This window comes from Saccopteryx leptura, chromosome 5, assembly GCF_036850995.1.
Source record: "Saccopteryx leptura isolate mSacLep1 chromosome 5, mSacLep1_pri_phased_curated, whole genome shotgun sequence".
Lineage (NCBI taxonomy): Eukaryota > Metazoa > Chordata > Mammalia > Chiroptera > Emballonuridae > Saccopteryx > Saccopteryx leptura.
In genome coordinates this window covers 119,524,493-119,536,203 of record NC_089507.1, presented here as the reverse complement: position 1 = coordinate 119,536,203, position 11,711 = coordinate 119,524,493, and the positions used below count along the sequence as shown (strand labels likewise).

General features: G+C 44.3%; 1 protein-coding gene across 3 annotated transcripts in view; it reads left to right on the top strand.

Moving 5' to 3' along the window:
• Positions 1 to 36: 36 nt before the first annotated feature.
• ARHGAP12 (Rho GTPase activating protein 12) overlaps positions 37 to 11,711 on the top strand; it is a 153,688-nt gene continuing 142,013 nt past the window's right edge. Inside the window, exon 1 of one of the 3 annotated variants that reach the window (XM_066386879.1) lies at positions 37 to 186. The gene's annotated coding sequence lies outside the window, so the exon portion shown is untranslated. The remainder of the gene's footprint in view (positions 187 to 11,711) is intronic. The other 2 variants (XM_066386878.1, XM_066386880.1) reach the window with 2 other exon arrangements.

The window sequence follows — 11,711 nt, the reverse complement described above, 5'->3', positions numbered from 1 at the left end:
GCCGCCGCCCCGCCCCCGCGCCGGCGCGCTCCGACGTGCCCTGGAACTTACCCTCCTGTGGAGACTCGCCTGCAGGAACCGGCCAGAGGCGGCCGCTGAGGAGTGAGCGCCCTCCTGTCGCTTCGGCATCCCTGGCTCGGTGCTAGGTGAAGGGGGTGCTGCCCTTGTGAGTCCGCCGGGCCTTCGGTAAGGAAATGGGCGCGGGTCCTGTGGACGACGGGCGATTAGCGGGGCGAAGCACAAAGGCGCTCGGGCGCCGGGGCTGCGCCCGCTGAGGGCGACGGAGTTGGGGAGGGCGTGTGCGGGAGGGGCGTCGGTGCCCAGGTGCGCGAGGTGGGGCCGGGGTGCCGCCCGAGGGCTTGGCCGGGCGCGGGCGTTGGAGGCGCTGCAGCCCGCCCGGGGCTGACGTGGGCGACAGGGTTTAAATGGCTGAAGGTTGTGGCGCCACTGCCCCCCGGGTTTCCTGACTTCCTGTGTGAGGGCAGTGCCCGCCCCGCCCCGGGAGGGAGGGTGTGTGTGGGGGTTTGTGCGTGTGCCTGTGTGGTGCGTGTGCGCCTGGTGTCTGGGCGTGTGTTGTGTGTGTTGTGTGTGTGTGTGTGTGTGTGTGTGTGTGAGTGAGTGTGGTGTGAGTGTTACAGGCTGCCTGGTCCGCCCGCCCGCCCGGCCTCCTGCCGTTGGGTGCGGCCCCCCGCCTGCTGCAGGTGTTGAACCTCCGCCCACCGGGGAGCCCCCGGGCCCCTGCGCGGGACTGTGGGCCGGAACCCGGGCACTGGCCGCTCTGGGTCTGGAGGCGCCGCCCCTGCGCAGTGGGTGTCTGCTCTCCCCCACTTTCCTGGGGGCAGTCTCCTCCAAGTCCTTGAATTGAAACCGTCCTTGTCCAAGCCGCCGCCCTCCTCCTGTCTTAGGGAACTCGGGTGTTTTCCACGACAGTCACTGACCCTGCGTGTGTTGTGTCTAAGGTTGCTGCCGACCTCTGAGAAGACATGCCCACAGGTCATGGTGCGAGAAATAGGCATGCCTTCGGTTCGAGGCCTGTGATGTTGCCTCTGGTTTCTGCAGCGGTTTTATATGCTTTTGTAAAGGCCAGAAATGCAAAATGTTTACAGCCTGACTTTATGGAAGTTCTAATGTGAAGGGTTTGTTGTGGGTAAAGGCTGTTCACACTTGCATTGCTTTATGGTTAAGAATGACGTGGATGTAGATGTTATTGACCATTTATGTATTACTAAAGGGAGGGTAATGTGGAGAAAGGAGCGTGGAATGAGGAGTCATTTGGGTTCTGGTTCAGATTATCCCACCCATTTCTAAGGTGAGAACTTGCAAGACTGGGTGTTACAATGAGAGGTTGTTAAAAAGTATATAGTCCTCAGCCAGATCTCTTTCATACTTAAAAGTTGGGAAATGGTTGCCTGGATATGTAGTTGTCCGTATCCAGTGCTCCTTATCTGATCTACAGGAAGGTGTATTAAAGAATGGTTATCTTTCTCTACCTTTTCTGGCCTGGTTGTTGTCAGTATTTTTCTTTCTCTTTGTTCTAAAAATGCTCCTGAAGACGTTTTAGAGCAGGAATTAGGGAGCCCGGAGCAGTGCCTAAGAGCAGGCTGTGAAGATTTGACCAGGAGCCGCCGAACCTCAAGAGCCAGACAGGCTGGGCATGTAGGCGTGTCCCATAGTTCCACGTAGCTCCGTTGCTGTGGCGGTGTTCCTCAGTGGTGAAAAAATGTAACATACTGTGGGTGGGTGTTATGTGTGTAAGTATATGCTCCAGCCTTTGTTGATAGGTCTTTTGTAGGAGTTGAAGAAGATTGCTAGCTCACTGATTCTCAATGCCATCTGTATACATCAGTTCGTGTATGGTCACTATTTACATAACTTCATACATTTTTTAACTTACTACACTGGTTGTTGTGACACACATGTGCATGTATGTAAATCCTGTAGAAAAACAGCATATAATTTGTAGTTGATCATGTGGCTTTTCTAACATTAATTAGAAAATAACTGCTTAGAGCTTTTTGTAAATGGTCTTAGAAAGTGGGCTTTACAAATTTAAGTACTTTAATTGATGCAGTTGACATTTTTGAGAATAAAAGGCTAATAAAATTTTAATTTAACTAAGAGTTAATATGGCATGTGTAAAATTATTAACTGATAGTACTAATGTTTTGCTTATCTGAGAAAATTTGGTGCTAGGAAAAATCAGCTTAAGGTGAATCTGCCTAAAACAGGTATTATAATTTTATTATAGTCGGAGAGAAAAATGAAATTGGACTTTTATAACAATTTTAGTTTTGTGTTGCAAACGTTGCAAATATGCACTATTTTGGGGAATGAATTAGATATAAAAAGGTGTAATGGTACCATGTAGCATCATTGTACTTCAAACCCTGCTCTTTTGAGGAACCCATTGGGCCACTAACTTTGTGGTTTTTCATTTCTTCAATTATTAACTGGTCTAATTGTGCCACATCCTCATTTGTGGATGGCTTTGCAGTGATTCAGCCATTTTCCTATTACTGTTATTGACTTATTAAAAATTCTGCAGTTTCAGTTTGCTGTTGATACAGCTTTTTCTTTGAACTGAACTGCTAATTCTTTTTAAAAAAATTTATTTATTCATTTTAGAGAGGAGAGAGAGAGAGGAGAGACAGAGAGAGAGAAGGGGGGAAGGAGCTGGAAGCATCAACTTCCATATGTGCCTTGACCAGGCAAGCCAGGATTTCAAACCAAAGACCTCAGCATTTCCAGGTCGATGCTATATCCATTGCGCCACCACAGGTCAGGCTGAACTGCTAATTCTTTTAAGTGCCTCTCCCCTATTGGTAATCTAGTGCTTTTGTGGGGGGAGGGGAGAAGAATCAATCACCTGACCTCTAACAAGACCCCAGGTGATACCCATGGTTGCTCTTCTGCCCAGAACATAGTACACTGCTGTTGGTTAGAAATAAATGCCAGTCACCTGTGTGATTTTGAAGTTTTAAGTAGTTCCCTGATAAAAATTAAAAAGTAAAATAACAAACAAGAAAAGAAAAACAAAACCCAAGTAAGTTTTTATCATTTTATCATGTAATCAATATGAAACTATTAATGAAATATTTTACATTTTCTTTTTCAGACTAAGTCTTCGAAATCTTGTGTGTACTTCACACATCTCGGTTTGGATTAGCCACATATTAAATTCTTGGTAGCCACATTTGGCTAGTGGCTGCTGTATTGAACAGAACAGGTTTGGAGTCTAGAATCTGTATCATTGCTATTTTAAGTGTATTTTTAGTATACAGTCTTTGGGAAATTGAGGCCCTACCTCATACTTACTCTCTTTAGAATATCTGGGTTTCAGTAACTTGTGATTTCCCCTAATGTTAGATAGTAGGGGAAATTGTGGACAGGGAACTCTGTTCTATTTTTGCAGTAGTCCTGTAAATTTGAAATTCATCACAAATAAAGTTTATTTCTTTTTTCAAGCAGCTCACTGGGTGATTTCATTGCTCACTAAAATTTTGAGCAACAGTGATCACTATCAGTGGTTTTCAACCATTTTACACTTGGGGACTGGTGAAAGTAAGAGAATTATTTCAGGGACTGCTAAGGTGGAAATTATCCTGAGCATTATTATGTGAATTCGATTAAGGTCACTGGATCTATAATGTTCATACAACATCAGGGTAGTTAACTTTTGTGGGCTGGTCTGTGGACTGATGGTTGAAAAGCACTGATTTAGATAACTAATAATGACCTACACTACTGCAGCTTGGGTGGGTGGGATAGAGGCTAGTATTAAATCTGGTAGGGTAATAATAATAGAATTTTTGTAATAAGAGCTAAAACTTATAAAGCACTTACATGTACCAGCCATTATACCGTGTGCTTTACACATGTCTACTCTAATGAGTTGTTTTACAAATAGAAAAAAGCTGAGGCTGTGACTTAGGTCACATTGCTAGCAAGAGGCAGAGACTGATGTTTGAGAAGGGAGTAATTGTGTAAGTGATCAGTTCATTTGTATTTTTCTACTTTCACAACTTTTGGTGCTTTGAGTAAGCAGTGATTAGTGTTGATACTTTGTGTAATTCCTTATAGTTTATAAAATACTTTTTCTCTTGGGTTTCTCATAAAGATCTTTTGAGGTTTGTCTTGTTTCCTTTTTCAGGTAAGTTAAAGTGCTCATGATCTGAGAGCAGATAAATGGCAAGTCCTAGGGGCCCTGGCTGGTTGGCTCAGCGGTAGAGCGTCGGCCTGGCGTGCAGGAGTCCCGGGTTCGATTCCCAGCCAGGGCACACAGGAGAAGCGCCCATCTGCTTCTCCACCCCTCCCCCTCTCCTTTCTCTCTGTCTCTCTCTTCCCCTCCCGCAGCTGAAGCTCCATTGGAGCAAAGATGGCCCGGGTGCTGGGGATGGCTCTGTGGCCTCTGCCTCAGGCGCTAGAATGGCTCTGGACACAACAGAGCAACGCCCCAGAGGGGCAAAGCATCGCCCCTGGTGGGCATGCCGGGTGGATCCCTGTCGGGTGCATGCGGGAGTCTGTCTGACTGCCTCCCTGTTTCCAGCTTCGGAAAAATGAAAAGAAAAAAAAAAAAGGCAAGTCCTAGATATACATTTCAGGCCTCTAACACTTAAGTTCTTTGTTCTTTCCCTTTATTACAAGAGAATTTAGACTACATTTTGAAGGTTGAGGGATATCTTTAAAAGTTTGCTGAAAATTACCTATATTTTGCTATATATTAGTGATTTGTTTAAAGATTCAGTTTTGTTGCGGTATAATGTATGTACTGAAGTACACTGACACTCAACAATGAAGAGTACAGATATATACACCAACATGACTGAGTCTCAAGAGCATCATTCTACGTGAAACAAGCCAGACATAGGTTACACACTAATTTATGACTACTTTTCTGACAGTTTTGCTTCCTTGACTAAGCAATATTTAGTGTGATACTTTATAGTTAACCTTTTCTTTCCACATTTTTTATTCTCACAGGATTTTTTTTTTTTTTTGTATTTTTCTGAAGCTGGAAACAGGGAGAGACAGTCAGACAGACTCCCGCATGCGCCCAACCGGGATCCACCCGCACGCCCCCCAGGGGGCGACACTCTGCCCCTTCGGGGCGTCGCTCTGTTGCGACCAGAGCCACTCCAGCGCCTGGGGCAGAGGCCAAGGATCCATCCCCAGCGCCTGGGCCATCTTTGCTCCAATGGAGCCTCGCTGAGGGAGGGGAAGAGAGAGACAGAGAGGAAGGAGAGGGGGAGGGGTGGAGAAGCAGATGGGCGCTTCTCCTGTGTGCCCTGGCCGGGAATCGAACCCAGGACTTCTGCACGCCAGGCTGACGCTCTACCATTGAGCCAACCGGCCAGGGCCTCTCACAGGATTTTTTGAGATTTGTATTGTTTGTTGTTTTACAGTTGGATGTATCACAATATGTTTAGGCATTCACCAGATGATAGGTCTTTGGGTTGTTTACCATTTCTGATTCTTATGAATAAAGCTGTTATGAATGTCCATGTAAGGCCTATGCTTGAACTTTTTTTTTTCCTCTTAGGTGAACTACTAGAAGAGGAATTGCTAGTTTATATGGTAAATATATGTTTAACGTTAGAAGAAACTGCTGAAATGCTTTTCCAAAGTGGCTGTATCACTCTGCGTTCCCACCAGCAATGAATGAGAGTTTCGGGATGTTATCCTTACTGAATACAAATATATATGTTTAATTCCATTCTGGTTAGCAGGATAGTGATATCTGGGAATTTTAATTTGCATTATTATGGTTTTATTAACAGCCTTATTGATGTATAATTACTGTATAACAAACTGCATATTAAAGTGTGCAATTTGATGAGTTTTCACGTGTGTATTTGTATCTGGGAAGTGTATATCATTATCATCACTATTAAGGTAGTGAACATATTTATCACCTCCCTCCAAAAGGAAAGTTTTTCTTTGTAATTCATAGCCCTTGTTCTATGGTGACGTTTTAAAACAGATTTTAGAGAGGAAGTGATAGAGATAAATACATTAATTTGTGTTCTGCTTATTTCTGCACTCATTGGTTGATTTTTGTATGTGCCCATATGAGGGATCGAATTGACAACTTTGGGATATTGGGACAATGCTCTAACCAGCTTAGCTACCTGGCCAGAGCCTTCCTTGGTGACTCTTGCTCTGCTGTCACTATAGATGTTTATATATTCTAGAATTTTTTGAAGATAGAATCTTTATGTATAGTATGCTCTTTCTTGTCTTTTTTTTTTTTTTCTTGTCCCAGTAGAGCCCATGCTCTATGTCGATCAGGCGTCCCTGATTCGACTTCCCCGTGCAGTGGGACACTCCTGCTGTTTATCAGCAGGCCTGGCAGCCATTTTGCTATGAGGATTCTACTTATCAGTGCCGACACTAACTGCCACCAGAGGAAAAACACGACCGACACAGAGTTAATTGCAATAATCACACAGGCAATTTATTACTCAAAAATCCTTTTGGCATGCCTAGGTACAGCTTAAGAAGGCCTAGTTGGTGTGCTCCTTTCTGCTGTCTTTGGTCAGAGTTGCTTGGAGACAGTCCACGTTCATGTTGGAGTCTGGGTGACTACTGCAGCAGGTACCTTTTCTGGCCAGCGCCTTCTAACAGGTGTCAATCTACAGGATTATCACCTCAAACCACCTTTTTGGGAGTTCCTAGTAGGGAACTCCTTTTATGTTAATCTGCCGAAATGTTTACGTCAAATTACTTTTTAAGATGTTCTTATTTACGTTAACTTACAAAGTTATGACACCAAGCCACTTCTTATCTATGTATAACTTCACACACACACTAACTGGGCCCTGCTCGAAAGTCAGAGTCTGTTTATCACATCTGCACCCACTATATTAATTCCTATCCAGAAGGCGTAACTTTAATTTTAATAATTATTTTTAAAATTATATTTTAATTACTTTTATATATCTTCCATATTTTTGTTTTTTATATTTCTATATATTTAATTACTATAACATATTACTAAAAATTCCTCCACTCAGCAAAATTATTCTGAGATTCATCCAGTTTTTTGTGTGTATGAATAGATTATTCCTTTTTATTGGTGAATGATAGACCCATTGTAAGGCCAGCAGCTGCTGCTGTTGTGGCCATGCACGTTTACATTGGATTTGGGCAGATGGTAACGAAACAGTGGAGCCAAAAAATGGTGAGCTATTCCGTTAAAGTCTTGCACTGGTGGAGCAGCAAACAGGCAGGGAAAACATTTTCCTTCATTCAGGGCTCCCAAAGCCCTGACGCATTCTCTGATTCCACAACCAGGAGAATCTTCTCCGTTCCTCCTAGAATCAAAGGCCCCAACCAGCCTCAGTGGAGCTCTCAAAGTCCCTCAGCTCTGGTTCCTCATCTGCACACCCTCTCTCTCCCTGCAAAAACTGCAAAGAAAAGAAAAGAAAAAAAAAGACTCCTCTGCCAGCAAACATTAGTAAAACAGTGGCCCCTCCCAAGCAGGAATGCAATCAGCAATTTGCAATGAATTGCCCTGCTCTGAGGGCAAGCACACACATGGCTGCCCAGCGCCATTTTCTAAGACTAAAAGTGAGGAAACTCAAAAAATACAAATTTTATGAACTCATTTGCCCAACAGTTACAAATACATATTTCTATTTGGGAACAACCCAAATGTCCAACAGGTGAGTAGATAAACTAGTAGTAGTATTTCCTACACCACTGAGTGAAAGGGAAGTGTTTTCCCTATGTGTTTGCTCCTCAGCTGGTGCGAGACTTTAATAAAGGAATGGCCCACCAGTTTTTGGCTCCACTGTTTCTTTACCACAGGGGTTCCCAAACTTTTTACACAGGGGGCCAGTTTACTGTCCCTCAGACCGTTGGAGGGCCGGACTATAACAAAAACTATGAACAAATCCCTATGCACACTGCACATATCTTATTTTAAAGTAAAAAAAGAATGGGAACAAATACAATATTTAAAATAAAGAACAAGTAAATTTAAATCAACTAACTGACTAGTATTTCAATGGGAACTATGGGCCTGCTTTTGGCTAATGATGGTCAATGTGCTCCTCTCACTGACCACCAATGAAAGAGGTGCCCTTTTCGGAAGTGCGGCGGGGGCCGGATAAATGGCCTCGGGGCCGCATGCGGCCCGCAGGTCGTAGTTTGGGGACCCCTGGCTTACCATCTGCCGGAATCCAATGTGAATGTGCATGTGAATGGCCACGACAGCGGCGGCCACTGGCCATATAGTAATATATTACAAATAAAACTGCAGTGAACTTTCACATATAGGTCTTTATGTTATGTGCTTTCATTTATTTTGGATAAATACCTAGGAGTTTTCCAAAGTGCTTTTACTATTCTACATCTTCTCTAGCAGTGTGTGAGTTCTAGCTGTTCCATATTCTCAAAAACACTGGTATGATCAGTCTTTTAAATTTTAGCCATTCTAGTAGATATGTAGTGTTGGGCAGATAGGATATATTATGCTCACTTTGTTAAAGATGGCGCTGCCCATGTGGAGGCCATCGCCCAGGTGATATTAATGTGTGTTGGGGGCGGGCTGTGGGCAGGCAGAATCCTTATAGCCTGAGGCTTGGTTTTAGGATTAAGCCTTTCCCACCCTTTTTAATGTGGAGTGGTACAATCCCATCATGTCCCAGATAAGTGATTTTGTATTAGAGACTTCCCTATTTTGTATATTGGATTAAAGGTTTTGGTTTCTACACTATAAAATGGGGGCAGAACGGGAGCTTGCTCTCTTGGTTCCTGGGATTAGCATTAGAGGAGAGAGCAGAGTAAAGAGGCCACATGGAGGAGGCCAGGGGAAGCAGCCAAGATGGTGGAGTGCTGAGTGAGAGGCCAGTTTGTGCAGGGAGAAGGAAGGAGATGGGGAACAGAGGTGAATAAGGCTGGTGAGCTAGAAACCTTTGATGCTAGGAAACTCAGATAAGTCAGTAGTTTTGTGAGCGCTGAAAGTGAGTGGGTTTTGGAGCCCAGTGTGTGTATTACTTGCCCGCCGGGTGCAAGCTAGGATTAAAGATGAAGGCCCATCAGTTTTTGGCTCCGTTTCTTTTTTTTTTTCTGAAGCTGGAAACGGGGAGAGACAGACAGACTCCCGCATGCACCCAACCGGGATCCACCGGGCACGCCCACCAGGGGGCGATGCTCTGCCCACCAGGGGGCGATGCTCTGCTCCTCCGGGTTGTCTCTCTGCCGCCACCAGAGCCACTCTAACGCCTGGGGCAGAGGCCAAGGAGCCATCCCCAGCGCCCGGGCCATCTTTGCTCCAATGGATCCTTGGCTGCGGGAGGGGAAGAGAGAGACAGAGAGGAAGGGGGGGGGGGTTGGAGAAGCAAATGGGCGCTTCTCCTATGTACCCTGGCCGGAAATCGAACCCGGGTCCCCCGCACACCAGGCCGACGCTCTACCGCTGAGCCAACCGGCCAGGGCAGCTCCATTGTTTCTTTACCTACTGTCCAAATCCAGTGTGAACCTGCATGGGCCAGGCTGCTGTGATGGTGGCCGTGGCTACTGGCTTTACATGTAGTATTATTTCTTAGTGGTTTTAATTTTCATTTCCCTAATAACCAAGGATTTGGGGCAACTTTTTATGGACTTATCATCTACATTGCATAAGTACCTGTGTATAACTTTTGCCCATTTCTATTGGGCTATTTGTGTTACTGACTTCCGTAATTCTTGGTTTGCGTTACTGGAGATCCTTGTTTAGGAAGGACATTGTGCTGTAGTTTTTCTTTTTATAATGTATTTGGTTTTGGAATGATGATAACATTGATCTCATAGAATGACCTGGGATGTTTCCCTGTCAATGTAAAAACAACTTCCAAACCTGTAAGAATTTTTTATGAGTTTATTTGAGCCAAACTGTTGACAATTGCCAAGAAGCAAAGTCTCAATGAAGTGAAAAAGTGTCTGGAAAATGGCAGTTCCACCACTTATTTTATACTTCAGAATCAAAGGAGAATATGTAAGAGGGTTATTACATGAAATTCATTGGTGATAGATTAGGGAGGCAGGAGAAGGCAAGGGGGGAATATCTCTGAGATTGGTTAAAAGTGAAAATGTATATGTTGAAAGGTTTACAGAGGCAGGAACAGGACAGTTAACAGTTAATGGTTTACATAATAATAACAATGAGGGGTTTATTGGCTTCTGCTCTGGTGGGATGGCTGGCCTGATGAAGAAGGAAGATGATCCTTGCATTCCAAAGGCATGTCATCAGGTGTATTATTGTAGATACAAAAGACAGCAGACAGGCTTGAGCAAAAGCAAGCATTGACCTTTGCTTAGAGAAAGTTTCTCCCTAGGATATGACTAGCCACCATAAACTGCTTCCAGCTAGGTTTGATTTAGATCATCCTGTGTTTACCTTAGTTCCCTGAGTTTGCAAGGTCACCTTGCAGGTCCTCCCAGAGCCTGCCAGGCTCAGTTTGTGGCCGCATCTTGATTTCCTAAAAAAAAATTGTATTTGTCCACACTGCATTCAGTTTTTTTGAGATGTTTATACAGAATGTGTATTGTCTTCTTTACATTTTTTGGTAAAATCAGTGGTGAAGCCATCAGGGCAAGGGTTTTTTGTGGAAAAAAATTTTAAAGACATGTTCAGTATTTTTAATAGATACAGGGTTGCTAGGATTATCTGCTTCTTCATAAGCAAGCTTTGGTAAATTGTCTTTTAATAAATTCATCCAGTATTTACATTGAAGGAGGATCTGTAAAATACATATAGGTGAGTATTTTAGTGACGTTTGTGGGTTTTGGATAGACAGGTATAAGGTGATTTAAATGGCATTCTTCATTATGTGTCTCTCTTTTTTTTTTTTTTTTTTTGAGAGGAGGGTAGATAGTGAGACAGACTTGCATGTACCAGACTGGTACCCACCTGGCAACCCCTGTCTGGGGCCTATTCTTGAATCAGCTGAACTATCCTCAGCACCTGGGGCTGATGCTGGAACCAGTTGAGCCATTGGCTGTGTTGGGCAGATAAAATGTATTATGCTCACTTTGTTAAAGATGGCCCTGCCCACGTGAGGCCATTGCCCAGGTGATATTAATGTGTGTTGAGAATCCTTGTAGCCTGGGGCTTGGTTTTGGGATTAAGCCTTTCCCACCCGTTTTGATGTGGGGTGGTACAATCCAATCATGCCTCAGAGAAGTGTCTTTGTATTAGAGACTTCCCTATTTTGTATATTGGATTAAAGGTTTGGAATCTACACTATAAAATGGGGGCAGAACGGGAGATTGCTCTTTTGGTTCCTGGGATGATTAGCATGAGAGAGCAGAGGGAGCAGAGCAGAGAGCAGCGGAAAGAGGCCATGTGGCCGGGAGAAGCAGCCAAGATGGCTGAGTGCTGAGTGAGATGCCAGTTTGTGTGCAGTTTGTGTAGAGAGAAAGAAGGAGATGGGGAACTGAGGAGAATAAGGCTGGTGAACTAGAAACCTTTGATTCTAGGAAACTCGAATAAGTCAGTAGCTTTGTGAGCACTGAATGTGAGTGGGTTTTGGAGCCCAGTGTGTATTTTTACTTGCCCGCTGGGTGCAAGCTAGGATTAAAAGAAAATGGCCTATCAGTTTTTGGCTCCATTGTTTCTTTACCGACTGTCCGAATCAAATGCGAACCTGCATGGGCTGGGCGGCTGTGATGGCAGCCCTGATAGCCCTGGCTTCTGGCTCTACAGGCTGCAAGAAGGGAAGAGAGAG